Source organism: Oncorhynchus mykiss, chromosome 23, assembly GCF_057628025.1.
Source record: "Oncorhynchus mykiss isolate SJ-2025 chromosome 23, ASM5762802v1, whole genome shotgun sequence".
Lineage (NCBI taxonomy): Eukaryota > Metazoa > Chordata > Actinopteri > Salmoniformes > Salmonidae > Oncorhynchus > Oncorhynchus mykiss.
The window spans coordinates 29148148-29162979 of NC_143044.1; the positions used below are offsets into that span (position 1 = coordinate 29148148).

The 14832-nt window shown below is 40.7% G+C and overlaps 1 protein-coding gene across 2 annotated transcripts in view; it reads right to left on the bottom strand.

Moving 5' to 3' along the window:
• The window catches only part of mcph1 (microcephalin 1), a 51286-nt gene extending 38507 nt beyond the window's left edge, over nucleotides 1–12779 (bottom strand). For both annotated transcript variants that reach the window (XM_021580960.3, XM_021580958.3), the window contains exon 1: nucleotides 12674–12779. The gene's annotated coding sequence lies outside the window, so the exon portion shown is untranslated. The remainder of the gene's footprint in view (nucleotides 1–12673) is intronic.
• Between the last annotated feature and the right edge of the window lie 2053 nt (nucleotides 12780–14832).

Here is a 14832-nt window from a genome sequence, read left to right on the forward strand (position 1 = left end):
CCACACAAGTGGCTCAGGAAGTGCAGCTCATCCAGGATGGCACATCAATGCGAGATGTGGCAAGAAGGTTTGCTGTGTCTGTCAGCGTAGTGTCCAGAGCATGGAGGCGCTACCAGGAGACAGGCCAGTACATCAGGAGACGTGGAGGCCGTAGGAGGGCAACAACCCAGCAGCAGGACCGCTACCTCCGCCTTTGTGCAAGGAGGAGCACTGCCAGAGCCCTGCAAAATGACCTCCAGCAGGCCACAAAATGTGCATGTGTCTGCTCAAACGATCAGAAACAGACTCCATGAGGGTGGTATGAGGGCCCGACGTCCACAGGTGGGGGTTGTGCTTACAGCCCAACACCGTGCAGGACATTTGGCATTTGCCAGAGAACACCAAGATTGGCAAATTCGCCACTGGCGCCCGGTGCTCTTCACAGATGAAAGCAGGTTCACACTGAGCACATGTGATAGACGTGACAGAGTCTGGAGACGCCGTGGAGAACGTTCTGCTGCCTGCAACATCCTCCAGCATGACCGGTTTGGCGGTGGATCAGTCATGGTGGCAGAGTAGCCTAGTGGTTAGAGCGTTGGACTAGTAACCGGAAGGTTGCAAGTTCAAATCCCCGAGCTGACAAGGTAAAAACAGGCAGTTAACCCACTGTTCCTAGGCCGTCATTGAAAATAAGAATTTGTTCTTAATTGACTTGCCTAGTTAAACAAAGATAAATAAAAAAATGGTGTGGGTCGATGTCCTCAACACGCCGTGTCACTGTTCGTCTTGACAGGGAAACATTTTCAAACAGCTCTTTCTTGTCGGGGCAAAGTATTGCTGCAGAGTCAATTAAACATTCTTTAATGAATTTGCCCTCAGCGAAAGGCTTGCTATGTTGAGCAATTTTGTGCGACAGTACATAGCTGGCTCTCGCAATTCCATCGTTTGCTGAATGCAGTTGTGAAAAGTCCTTGCTGCTTTTGCAACTGAGAAAGCAACACTTTCGATGCACTTGCCCTCTGCTCAGAAGACATATTCCTATATTTCTCTGCATGCTTCGTTTGGAAGTGTTGGGACAAATGGTAATCTTCAAGACAGCGATGCTCTCTTTGCACACAGCTTTCCCTGATACCTCAAAGAAATTGTTCGATGCCCACTCTTGCTGGAACACCCTACATTCACTGTCTACTTTCCTTTCCTTTGAAAAACTCATTTTTGTTAAAGCTTGGTTGCAAATGGGTCTTCCAAATGGACAATGACACCAAGCACACTTCCAAAGTTGTGGCAAAATGGCTTGAGGACAACAAAGTCAAGGTATTGAAGTGGCAATCACAAAGCCATGACCTCAATCCTATAGAAAATTTGTGGGCAGAGCTGAAAAAGCATGTGCGAACAAGGAGGCCTACAAACCTGACTCAGTTACACCAGCTTTGTCAGGAGGAATGGGTCAAAATTCACCCAACTTATTGTGGGAACGTTTGAGGAAGGCTACCCAAAACGTTTGATCCAAGTTAATCAACTTAAAGGCAATGCTATCAAATACTAATTGAGTGTATGTACCTTTCTGACCCACTGGGAATGTGATGAAAGAAATAAAAGCGGAAATAAATCATTCTCTACTATTATTCTGACATTTCACATTCTTAAAATAAAGTGGTGATCCTAACATACCTAAGACAGGGAATTTTTACTAGGATTAAATGTCAGGAATTGGGAAAAACCGAATTTAAATGTATTTGGCTAAGGTGTATATAAACTTCCGACTTCAACTGTAAGTATATTTGAGCAATTACATTTACTTTTGATACTTAAGTAGTATTTTACTGGGTGACTCACTTTTACTTGAGTAAAAGTAAAGATATGTTAATAGAAAATTACTCAAGTATGACAATTGGGTACTTTTTCCACCATGACTTTTCTCCATCCTGAAATGCAAGATAAACTTTAAGAAAAACAGGAAACGTAGCTGTTCACATTATTGCTATGATAAACATTAGAAATATGATGGCCATGCCTAGGTTTTTTGCAAAAAAACTTCTTGCTTTTTCATTGTAAGCTCATTTACTTGTGTGGCTGACAGTCAAATACTGTTGCACTTCTGTTGTCATCTGATGACAATGAAGCTATTTTCTGCCGAATGTGTTACACTAATGTATTTTCTGTGAAGGACAACTACAGTGGGGCAAAAAAGTATTTAGTCAGCCACCAATTGTGCAAGTTCTCCCACTTAAAAAGATGAGAGGCCTGTAATTTTCACCATAGGTACACTTCAACTATGACAGACAAAATGAGAAAAAAAATTCCAGAAAATCACATTGTAGGATTTTTATGAATTTATTTGCAAATTATGGTGGAAAATAAGTATTTGGTCAATACCAAAAGTTTCTCAATACTTTGTTATATACCCTTTGTTGGCAATGACAGAGGTCAAACGTTTTCTGTAAGTCTTCACAAGGTTTTCACACACTGTTGCTGGTATTTTGGCCCATTCATCCATGCAGATCTCCTCTAGAGCAGTGATGTTTTGGGGCTGTTGCTGGGCAACACAGACTTTCAACTCCCTCCAAAGATTTTCTATGGGGTTGAGATCTGGAGACTGGCTAGGCCACTCCAGGACCTTGAAATGCTTCTTACGAAGCCAGTCCTTCGTTGCCCGGGCGGTGTGTTTGGGATCATTGTCATGCTGAAAGACCCAGCCACGTTTCATCTTCAATGCCCTTGCTGATGGAAGGAGGTTTTCACTCAAAATCTCACGATACGTGGCCCCATTCATTCATTCTTTCCTTATCAGTCGTCCTGTTCCCTTTGCAGAAAAACAGCCCCAAAGCATGATGTTTCCACCCCCACGCTTCACAGTAGGTATGGTGTTCTTTGGATGCAACTCAGCATTCTTTGTCCTCCAAACACGACGAGTTGAGTTTTTAACCAAAAAGCTATATTTTGGTTTCATCTGACCATATGACATTCTCCCAATCTTCTTCTGGATCACCCAAATGCTCTCTAGCAAACTTCAGACGGGCCTGGACATGTGTCCCCCTGCTTAAGCCAGTACGTCTGGCACTGCAGGATTTAAGTCCCTGGCGGCATAGTGTGTTACTGATGGTAGGCTTTGTTACTTTGGTCCCAGCTCTCTGCAGGTCATTCACTAGGTCCCCCCGTGTGGTTCTGGGATTTTTGCTCACTGTTCTTGTGATCATTTTGACCCCACGGGGTGAGATCTTGCCGTGGGGGGCCGGCCCTGAGTGCTTTATGGACGGTTTAAAACATGACTATGGATGCAAATGCTCATTTTCCTCCGTGCACCTGGTGATTGAAAACGTGCATCTGGTAACCCAAAAATTATAAAAGGGTTTTAAATACTTTTACCCGTCATTCTATTGATATAGCCCGCTAGGGGAGTACCCTACTACGGCCCTCTCTCTGTCAGGGCCGTCCTTGGGTGCTTTTTAGACAGTTTAAGAAATCACGATGGATGCAGATTGCTATTAATCCTCCGTGCGGTGACCAGGTGCACATGGTCCTTTGGGTGACCAGGTGCACGCCGGCCTTTGGGTGACCAGGTGCACACGGTCCTTTTGGGTGACGTCCGGGGCTGCACGCGCGCCACACTGAGCGGATCAGCGTGTGTCTACCCTTCGCCGAGAGGCGTGGGTAACCCGATGAACCCCACTCGTGATAGGGATTGGGGATTGCAATTCAACTGGTGATTGAAAACGTGCACCTGGTCACCCAAAACACGGTTCTCTATGCGGTTAGCGGTGTTCCATATATTCATGTCCGCTTATGGCGCACCCTACTACTGACCTTTATCAATGGGGGCCGGTCCGAATTATTTATGGAAGGTCTGATGATGATTTTTTTTTTTTTCCACCATCTCTTTCTCTCTCTGCCGGGGCCGGCCAAGAGTGCTTTATGGACGGTTTAAAACATGACTATGGATGCAAATGCTCATTTTCCTCCGTGCACCTGGTGATTGAAAACGTGCATCTGGTAACCCAAAAATTATAAAAGGGTTTTAAATACTTTTACCCGTCATTCTATTGATATAGCCCGCTAGGGCAATTTCTTAAAGTGTCTATAAAGCACTCAGGACGGCCCCGACCGAGACAGGGCCTTAGTGGGGTGCTCCCATAGCGGGGAACAATGAGAGGGGTGCCTTTAAATTCATTTTGAACCATATTTGAAATTTTGGGTTACCAGATGCACGTTTTCAATCACCAGTTGCACGGAGGATTAATAGCAATCTGCATCCATCGTGATTTCTTAAACTGTCTAAAAAGCACCCAAGGACGGGAAAAATGTTTTTTTTTAATTGTTTCAACGATATAGAAAAACCATCCCATGGCTATTTCAAAATACCCCAGTACTCTGCCCAAGCCTACTTGGCTGGCCACTCAACGACAATACATTTTGAATGCACCAAACAGCAATGCTGCATTCAATCGCACCGGTAATCCATGCAGTACAAAAAAAATGAAAAAAATGTTACACAGGGCTCGACATGAAAATTGTTGGGCAAGGGAATTATAGATTTAAGTTGTAAGGAAAAAAATAATTATGTACACAAAATCAAACAATTGGGCTGATCCGGATGCAATGTTTTGCTCACTGTCCTCTCAATTTCTGCAGAGCGCATGAGAGTTTCATTATTGTAGGCCTGCATTGACAGGTATGAGCAGTCTTTCAATCATGCAGTCGCGAGTTGAGTTTGAGATCAAAGCAAGCCACATTTGCTGATAATTTCCATTGAGTCACTTGCAAATTTTTTGATGATAATTGATGGAGTTTTTTGCCCAGTTAAAGCAATGAAAATCCTGGAAAGGTAATGGTATGTGTATCACCTGCATGTGTGCCAATCCAAAACATTGTGTCGCTTGGCTGTTTTTATTATGAACACATTTTTATTATGAACGCTTGGCTGGTTGTTATCTCGCTAGTTAACTATTTAGCATTCATTAATGCATCATTGTTATGTCCGATGTCCTAAAATAACTTCACACAGCACTTGTGTATAACCGCAAATGACCAGCCCGTTGATAAGGGTGCCTTCTATTGTCAATACCAGTTATAATAATGGTTATTTTGTGAAGTTGTTATTTGCATAACTTTTCATTCACCTTTTTGGCCATTGTGTTACAGACCATTTTTTATTTTTGGACAAGTGACTTGAGCTTTTGGACAAAAATAAATCAAATCTGTCCTGTTACAACAACCTAAAGCTACCTTTTTTGTTATTTGAAGTAATTAAATACTTTTATTTTATTTTAAATTGTACCTTTTTAATTTTACCTTTATTTAACTAGGCAAGTCAGTTAAGAACAAATTCTTATTTTCAATGACGGCCTAGGAACAGTGGGTTAACTGCCTGTTCAGGGGCAGAACGATAGATTTGTACCGTGTCAGCTCGGGGGTTTGAACTTGGAACTTTCCGGTTACTAGCAGCATATTATGCACATCTGCAAGCAATGCAGCAAAGACTGGACAAATATTGTGGGCATTATAAAGGGATTATAAAGGGACATATTTTTTCTAATAAAACAATGGCCAGTTTGGGTCCCCCGCAAAGTCGTTGTGATTTTTAATATGGCCCGTGTGCTGATCGAGTTTGACACCCCTGTGCTAGCGAATCTATTTATGTAGCTAGATATTTATTAAGCAAGCTAAAAACCCAGACTCAAGTTAGCTAGCTAGCTGCTAGGAGGATGTCATGTCATTGGAGGAGTGGGTGAGAGTGTCTTAATTTTCCCCCCCTCATATAATTTTTGGGTGGCTACAGCTAGAGATGCAGGTGTCATTTTGTTAGCTAGCAAGAAATGTGAATCGCTTTGCTAGCTAGGCTGAACTTGTTATCCACAGTTAGTGTATCTCCTAGTTATCAATCAAATGTATTTGGCATTGATCAAATGGGCAGGTAGGCAGGCAAGTTCCCATTCAGTTGTCACAACGTGGGTTGAGACAAGCATGTATTGGCAGGCAAACTGCAGAAGGCCGAGCAGGCTACTATTATCTAGCTTAAAAAGTTGAGGGTTTTTCTAATGTTGCCCAATTTGATTTTTAGCTCATCTCACTCTGGCTAGCATTAGTCGTTGATCTTGTTGATGTGCATAGGCAACTGAGGGAGAGAGTCTACCTTTTCATGGTTGTTTTGGTCAATAGGACTGAAGTTCCCAAAATGTAAGAAGACTCCCGTGGTATTTACATTTGTAGAAATCCATTAACCTCTCTGGGATATGTGGATCACTAGCGTCCCACCTGGCCAAAAGCCAGGGAAAATGCAGAGCGCCAAATTCAAATAAATTACAAGAAAAATCTAACTTTCATTAAATCACACATGCAAGATAGCAAATTAAAGCTACACTTGTTGTGAATCCAGCCAACATGTCAGATTTCAAAAGGGCTTTTCGGCGAAAGCAAACGATGCAATTATCTGAGGATAGCACCTCCGTAAACAAAGAGAGAAACCATATTTCAACCCTGCAGGCGCGACACAAAACGCAGAAATAAACATATAATTCATGCCTTACCTTTGACAAGCTTCTTTTGTTGGCACTCCAATATGTCCCATAAACATCACAAATGGTCCTTTTGTTCGATTAATTCCGTCGATATATATCCAAAATGTCAATTTATTTGGCGAGTTTGATCCAGAAAAACACCGGTTCCAACTTGCAAAAAGTGACTACAAAATATCTCAAAAGTTACCTGTAAACTTTGCCAAAACATTTCAAACTACTTTTGTAATACAACTTTAGGTATTTTTTAACGTAAATAATCGATACAATTTAAGACGGGATCATCTGTGTTCAATACAGGAGGAAAACAAACTGTAGCTAGCTTTCTGGTCACCCGTCTCTATCTAACAGTACACTTCAAGTGACCCTCGTTCAAGAGGGTCGTACTTCTTCATTACACAAAGGAAAAACCTCAACCAATTTCTAAAGACTGTTGACATCCAGTGGAAGTGATAGGAACTGCAAGAAGGTCCCTTAGAAATCTGGATTCCCAATGAAAACCCATTGAAAAGAGAGTGACCTCAAAAAAAAGTATCTGAATGTTTGTCCTCGGGGTTTCGCCTGCTAAATAAGTTATGTTATACTCACAGACATGATTCAAACAGTTTTAGAAACGTCAGGGTGTTTTCTATCCAAATCTACTGATAATATGCATATCTTATCTTCTGGGGATGAGTAGCAGGCAGTTGAATTTGGGCATGCATTTCATCCGGACGTGAAAATACTGCCCCCTGTCACCAAGAATTGTATTTTGTTGCTTAGGGCAAACGTTTTCTAATGATCTAAAGTCACGCTGTTGCTAATGCCTGTAAAAACACAGTCAATTTCAAAGTGAATTTATGGCAGGCCCGTGTGGAAAATGGCTTATTTTTATATCGGCTTACTGTAGCTCTGATTGGCTATGGCACATCTGTCTGTGTTGACTCAGGTCCTGGACAAGACAGATGTTTTTATTTACTGCAGTGTATATTAAAACGTCCAAACGCATTGCCGCCTTCCCACTATATTACAATCGAATTTTCACAAATGCCTTACTATATTTCCAAACGTTCTATGAATTTCTGAGAAAAAAAAAAAAAGTGTTATTCTTCCTGGGGGTGTATACGAAGATATTTTAACAAGACTTCATGTTTGTGCTATGTTTGTGCTATTTTGTTCATTTTTTTGCATTGTTTGTAACATATTTTGTACATAATGTTGCTGCTACCGTCTCTTATGACTGAAAATAACTTCTGGACATCAGAACTGGGATTACTCATGATGAACCTTTAACCTCTCTTGGGTAGGGGGCAGTATTTTCACATCCGGATGAAAAGCGTGCCCAAAGTAAACTGCATGTTACTCAGGCCCAGAAGCTAGGATATGCATATAATTGGATAGATTTGGATAGAAAACACTCTGACGTTTCTAAAACTGTGAAAATAATGTCTGAGTATAACAGAACTGATATGGCAGGTGAAACCCCGAGGACAAACCATCCCCCCAAAAAACAATTTCAGCCTTCCACTATTTTCAATGGCTGTCACTTTAATTATAAAGTGAGTCCTCCCAGCTTGCAGTTCCTAGGGCTTCCACTAGATGTCAACAGTCTTTAGAAAGAAAGAGTTTCAGGCTGTTTTTTTGAAAAAATGAGCCAGAAATGTATGTTTTTCTAGGTGGCTCCCATTTTGGCTGTAGTGTTTCCAAGCGTGTGAATGAGAGCGCGTTCATTGGTATTTTTCTCCGGTAAAGACAATAACGATTCTCCGTCTTGAATTTGATTGTTTATTTACGTATTAGGGGACCTAAGGTGTGATTATAAACGTTTTTTGACTTGTTTGGAAAAGTTTATTAGTAACGTTTGGGATTAATTTTGTATGCATTTTGATGGAGGGAAAATAGGTGGATTATTGACTGAAGAGCGGCAGCTAAACTTTTTATGGCTATAAAGAAGGACATTATCGAACAAAAGGACCATTTGTGATGTAACTGGGACTTTTTGGAGTGCCAACGGAAGATCAAAAGATATTTCTGACTTTCGTGTCACACCTGCCTGGTTAACTTCTTGCTCCTACTTGAGACGCAGACGTCTCAAGTAGGCACCTGGAAATGCAAATGCGCTACGCTAAATGCTAAATGTACTCGTTAAAACTCAAACGTTCATTAAAACACACATACAGGGTATTGAATTAAAGCTACACTCGTTGTGAATCTAGTCAACAAGTCAGATTTTTAAAATGCTTTTCGGCGAAAGCATGAGAAGCTATTATCTGATAGCATGCAACACCCCAAAATGCCTGAAGGCGACGTAAACAAAATAATTAGCGTAGCCGGCGCTACACAAAAACGCAGAAATAAAATATAAAACATTCATTACCTTTGATGATATTCTTTGTTGGCACTCCTATATGTCCCCATAAACATCACAAATTGGTCTTTTTCCCGATTAAATCCGTCCATGAATGCCCAAAAATATCCATTTGTATAGCCTGTCTGCATCACGAAAAAAGCTCTCTTCCAACACGCAACGTCATGTTTAAAAATTATATAAGTTGCCTATATTCTTTGACAAAACACTTCAACCTACTTTTATAACCCAACTTTAGGTATTTGTAAACGTTAATAAGCGATCAAATTGATCACTGGGCGATCTGTATTCAATAGCAGCTACAAAAGAAAACAGTGTCCATTTTTCAATCTTCCAAAATCGATTGAGGTAGGCTGGATGGAATCAAGGATCTATTTGTAATGTCTCAAAGGATTTTTGTCAATGAAAATGACGTTTTTGGCGACATTGTGTGGAAGCTGTAGGAATTGCATCCATCTCCATATTAAATTTGGTTTCCTTTAAATAATCCATGAAAGTGGCGCATGGATACTTTTTTAAGATTTCAGTGACCAGTTTTTCTTGCGCTTTTCGATGAAACACACGCTCTGTTATAGTCACAGCCGTGATTTAACCAGTTTTAGAAACTTCAGAGTGTTTTCTATCCACACATACTAATCATATGCATATACTATATTCCTGGCATGAGTAGCAGGACGCTGAAATGTTACGCGATTTTTAACAGAATGTTCGAAAAAGGAGGGGGTAGGATAAAGAGTTTAAAATATGTTTTTCATGGTTTTGTATGCGGGGAGCTGTCTTCAGATAATCGCATGGTGTGCTTTTGCCGTAAAGCCTTTTTGAAATCTGACAGTGGTTGGATTAACAAGAAGTTAAGCTTTATTTTGATGTATTACACTTGTGATTTCATTTAAGTTAAATATGTATAATTATGTAGTTTGAATTTCGCGCTCTACAATTTCACCGGATGTTGGCCAGGTGCCCATAAGAAGAAGTTAACGAGTCCGACAAGAAAGATATACTGCTCTCCAGGGAACAGGCACAGATCCCCGTCATTTACGTGAAGTAATGACGGAGGAAAAGAGGGCGCAGATCGGGCTGCCTTTTGAGAATCCGTAGGCGTGCAAGTAAACTCCCACTACCATCAATTCTACTTGCTAACATGCGATCATTGGAAAATAAAACTGATGACCTACGATTACCCTAGCAAAGGGAGATTAAGAACTGTAGCATCTTATGTTTCACCGAGTCGTGGCTGAATGACGACGCGAATAAGATAGAGCTGGAGGGATTTTCAATGCACCAGCAGAACAGAGAAGCTACATCTGGTAAGACGAGGGGTGGGGGGTGTGTCTTTTTGTCAATAACAGCTGGTGCCACGATGTCTAATATTAATGTCTAATATTAAATACGTTTTGAGGTATTGCTCGCCTGAGGTAGAGTATCTTGATAAACTGTAGACCACACTATCCACCAAGAGAGTTCTCATCTTTATTATTCGTAGCCATCTATTTACCACCACAGACCGATGCTGGCACTAAGACCGCACTCAAACTCTATAAGGCCATAAGCAAATAAGAGAAATCTCACCCAGAAGTGGGACTTTAACACAGGCAAACTTAAATCAGTTTTACCAGCATGTCACATGTGCAACAAAAGGGGGGAAAAAAAACTCTAGACCACCTTCACTCCAGCCCCAGCCCTATATTTGGCAAATATTACCATAATTATATCCTCTAGATTCCTGCTTACAAGCAAAAACTAAAGCAGGAAGTACCAGATACTCGCTCAATACAGAAGTGGTAAGATGACGCGGATGCTACGCTACAGGACTGTTTCGCTAGCACAGACTGGAATATGTTCCGGGATTCATCCAATGGCATTGAGTATAATACCACCTCAGTCATCGGCTTAATCAATAAGTGCATCGATGACATTGTCCCCACAGTGACCGTACATACATATCGCAACCAGAAGCCATGGATTACAGGCAACATCCGCATCAAGCTAAAGGCTAGAGCTGCCACTTTCAAGGAGCGGAACACTTATCCGGACGCCTATAAGAAATCCTGCTATGCCCTCAGACGAACCATCAAACAAGCAAAGCGTCAATACAGGATGAAGTTTGAATCCTACTACACCGGCTCTGACGCTCCTCGGATGTGACAGGGCTTGAAAACTATTACGGACTACAAAGGGAAACCCAGACATGAGCCTACCAGACAAACTAAATGCCTTTTATGATCGCTTCGAGGCAAGAAACACTAACGCATGCACGAGAGCACCAGCTGTTCTGGATGACTGTGTGATAACGCACTCGATAGCCGATGTGAGCAAGACCTTTAAACAGGTCAACATTCACAAAGCCGCGTGGCCAGATGGATTACCAGGACGTGTACTCAAAGCATGCGCGGACCAACTGGCAAGTGTCTTCACCTGACATTTTCAACCTCTCCCTGACTGAGTCTGTACTTATTTGGCTTCTACCCTACCCCCAAGCCATAAGACTGCTGAACAATTACTCAAATTGCCAATGGACTATTGACCCCCCCCCCCCCCCCCCCATTTGTTTTGTACACTGTTGCTACTCGCTGTTTATTATCTATACATAGTCACTTCACCCCTGCCGACATGTACAAATTACCGCTAATTTGTACCCCCGCACACTGACTCTGTACCGGTGTTGTGCCAGAATTCTCCCCCTTTCTCGTTCTTCATTGCTGCCACTTGCTTGCCATTGTCAGTTTAGCCTATGTCTCACTCATCTTAGTAACGGAAAGAATTTGTCTGCAGTTTGGCTATTTGTTTCATGTGTAAGTGGCGGTTCTAGCTTGTATAGCGCCCTGGGCGAACCCTACCTTCAGCACCCGCCCATGTCGCCAGTACCTAAATCCGCTACTGATCTGTATTAGTCTATAAATAAATCTCTTTGACAAAATTCGTCATCTCTCCCATGTCTTCTTCGACTTGTATTTTTGAAAGTGTAAGGATAATAATTCAGCCATTTATTGCTTGCCAACATTTTACTCCCTCTGTTTAATATAACACACATACATTCATTATTCATTTCGGTTGCCTATCCCTGACGTGAAATTTGTTCTATATTAAGTATTTGACTCTGATATGTGCCACAGAAAGTATTTGACTCTAGCCACAAAATTAAGAAAATTAGAAGGGGGGAGGGAAATTCTGGCAGGGGGAGGCACAACACTGGTATCTCCTTTATATAGCCTCGTTATTGTTATGTTACTGTAGTTTATTTGGTAAATATTTTCTTAACTCTTCTGCACTGTTGGTTAAGGACTTCACGGTAAGGTCTACACTTGTTGTATTCGGCGCATGCGACATACAGTTTGATTTGTTGCTAAAACGCTTTCAGTTCCACGATAATATTAGCATGTTCTAATCAAAAACAGATGTAATTCAGTCTCCCCCAGATAGCATACTCTAAATGTCATGCCCAAATAGTATCTTCAAACCAAGAACTCGAACGTGTAACCAAAGATTTATACAACTCATTCTGTCTGTGGTGTAACATTAACGTTTACGTATTTCTTTGACGGCTAGCAAATTCACATAACCTTGAGTCCGAAGATTTCTAGCAAAGTAGCTAACAATAGCTAACTTCCTAGCTTGTGAATGCAAATCGTACCATAACGATACTTAGCAACTTGACAAAAAGGTATGAGTGCTAACGTTGGCTAGCTACTCTGGCTAAACAAAGCAATTTAGCTAGTATATTCCGACTGAGTGTGTCAACAATATCAAACAGATCCAGTACTGTCACCCAGCCAGTTACTTTTATAAAGCATGTACTAAAACTGTATGGCTTTAAAAAACACTGTTCGATACTTACAATCTTGAGACTTTCCGCGGGTGTAATTTTATGACACAAGGCATGCTGGGAAATAGACGACGTACGAACCTGTCATTGGTTGGTCTGAAATATACAGTAATATACATTATTAGCTAGCTAGATTTGTGGGTCTTTTAACAAGATCACGATAGAGCATTTATGAGAACGATAGCTTTTGAAGCCATAGCCTACCCCTCTGGATATAATCTCCTCTCCTCATTCTAGCTTTCACTTATCTGATGTCCCCAGACACCTCCTGACAAGCTGTTTTGTGTTTCAACTAATATCTCTGCGAAACAATGCATTTTTTTTGTTGGAAACAGGGCCCTTCAGAAATAAGAATAGGCCTGCATGTTAATTTAGTTAAAAATGTATTTCGTTGGCACGTCTCAAAAGCATACTATGAAAGGCTGGTGAGGCTGGGTGATGGAGTTGATTGTTCTAAATTATCCATGCAACACTGGCATCTGGAATCACAATACCTGCCTGACTATCATTCTAATTCATCATTCTTTTGGATATGAATGCACTCATTTGCATAAATAGTTGCCACATTTGTGCTCATACTGTGCTGTGCTTGTTGGTTGGTGAGACATTTTTACTCTCTTGCTCCAATTAAGCAAATTGCATTTCAGGTGTGAAATTCCAATTGTACATGTTATCTCTAATGAGAATAATGAGAAACAGTTGAACATTTTTAGAAAGTAACTAATGTATTCAGTGCAGTCTCTCTGTGAAAAAAATGTGAATTATGAGAGTTCATGTAAAGCTAAGTAATGTGCAGGGGACACAACCATCAAAAGGTTGACTGTCAATCCAATAATCATTATTACATTTCCCTCTCCATACAAAACCAAGACAATTTTGGCAAAGGGCCATGGAGAAAAGTCTCAAAATGCATTAGCTCAGATTGATTGATAATTTAGATGTGATGCAATCGCAGGTGCATGGCACTGAGAAGCTTTCCATCACTCATACTCATTAGCAGGGGTAATGCTAAATTGATTTTCAACTACTCTATTGGATTCATAGACCCTAACATAGAGCAGCACATGTGCAGCTCTTGCCCAAGCAAACAGCAAGACAGTACATACAAAAAACGTTTTTTATACAGTTTATCATATTTTTATAATCATCTATTTTGAATGTTTTTTGAATGACCCTCTATGTAAAGGTTTACTAATATAATGTAACCTTTTATCCACCTTTTATTTAGCAGTTCATCAAGGTGATACCATACCTAATATGCTGTAACCTCTTGCCAGTAGAGGTCTCTATGTCTCCAGCTTGCCTCAACATTCTGCAGTGGATGATTGCTGTGTGTGTATTGAGGTGTTGATTCTATTTCACAGTTCATCAAGGTGATACCATACAGTGTACCAAAGACACATTGTCTTTTTCATAAATATTAATAAATCAAATATTAATCAAATATTTTAGCTTGATTTAGCTTTTTCACTTCTGGGACTATTCTATTGGTTCCAGAATACCAGGCAAATTAAATCAGAACATGTATTTATTTGACCTATGTCTGGAGTCTTTGAGTAGAAATACAGTACCTCTGGTATTGTGCTTAGGCCAACATCTACCTGTTTCATGGAGAGAAGAATGACATTATTTACATAAATCTCTAAAATGGTCAGTGTATAAAATAAATAAAGATGGTTGCCTGAATGTGCTACCACCGACAGCATGCAGTTATCTCCTCATGCACAATTCACCTTGACATGATGACAACACAACTAATAGCATTTTTGTTTAGAGCACTTTGAAAAATAAAGCTAATTGACAAAGAGTTCCACTGTAACAGACACTAAGTTGGATGACATCAACGAGGATCTTCTTCAATGCCAGAGATGGAAAGAACTTAATCCAGCTATGAAAGCTGCCATAGAGTGTGGGGACATTGCTTACATCCGCAATGACAAGCTCATTGTCCAGAGTTTCCAGGTCAGTAGCTTCAGCCCAACATCATACACACACAGTGGTGTAAAGTACTTTAAAGTAAAAAATACTTTAAAGTACTACTTAAGTCATTTGGGGGGGTATCTGTACTTTACTTTACCATTTATATTTTGGACTACTTTTACTTCACTTACATTCCTTAAGAAAATGTTGTACTTTTTACTCCATACATTTTCCTTGACACCCCAAAGTAC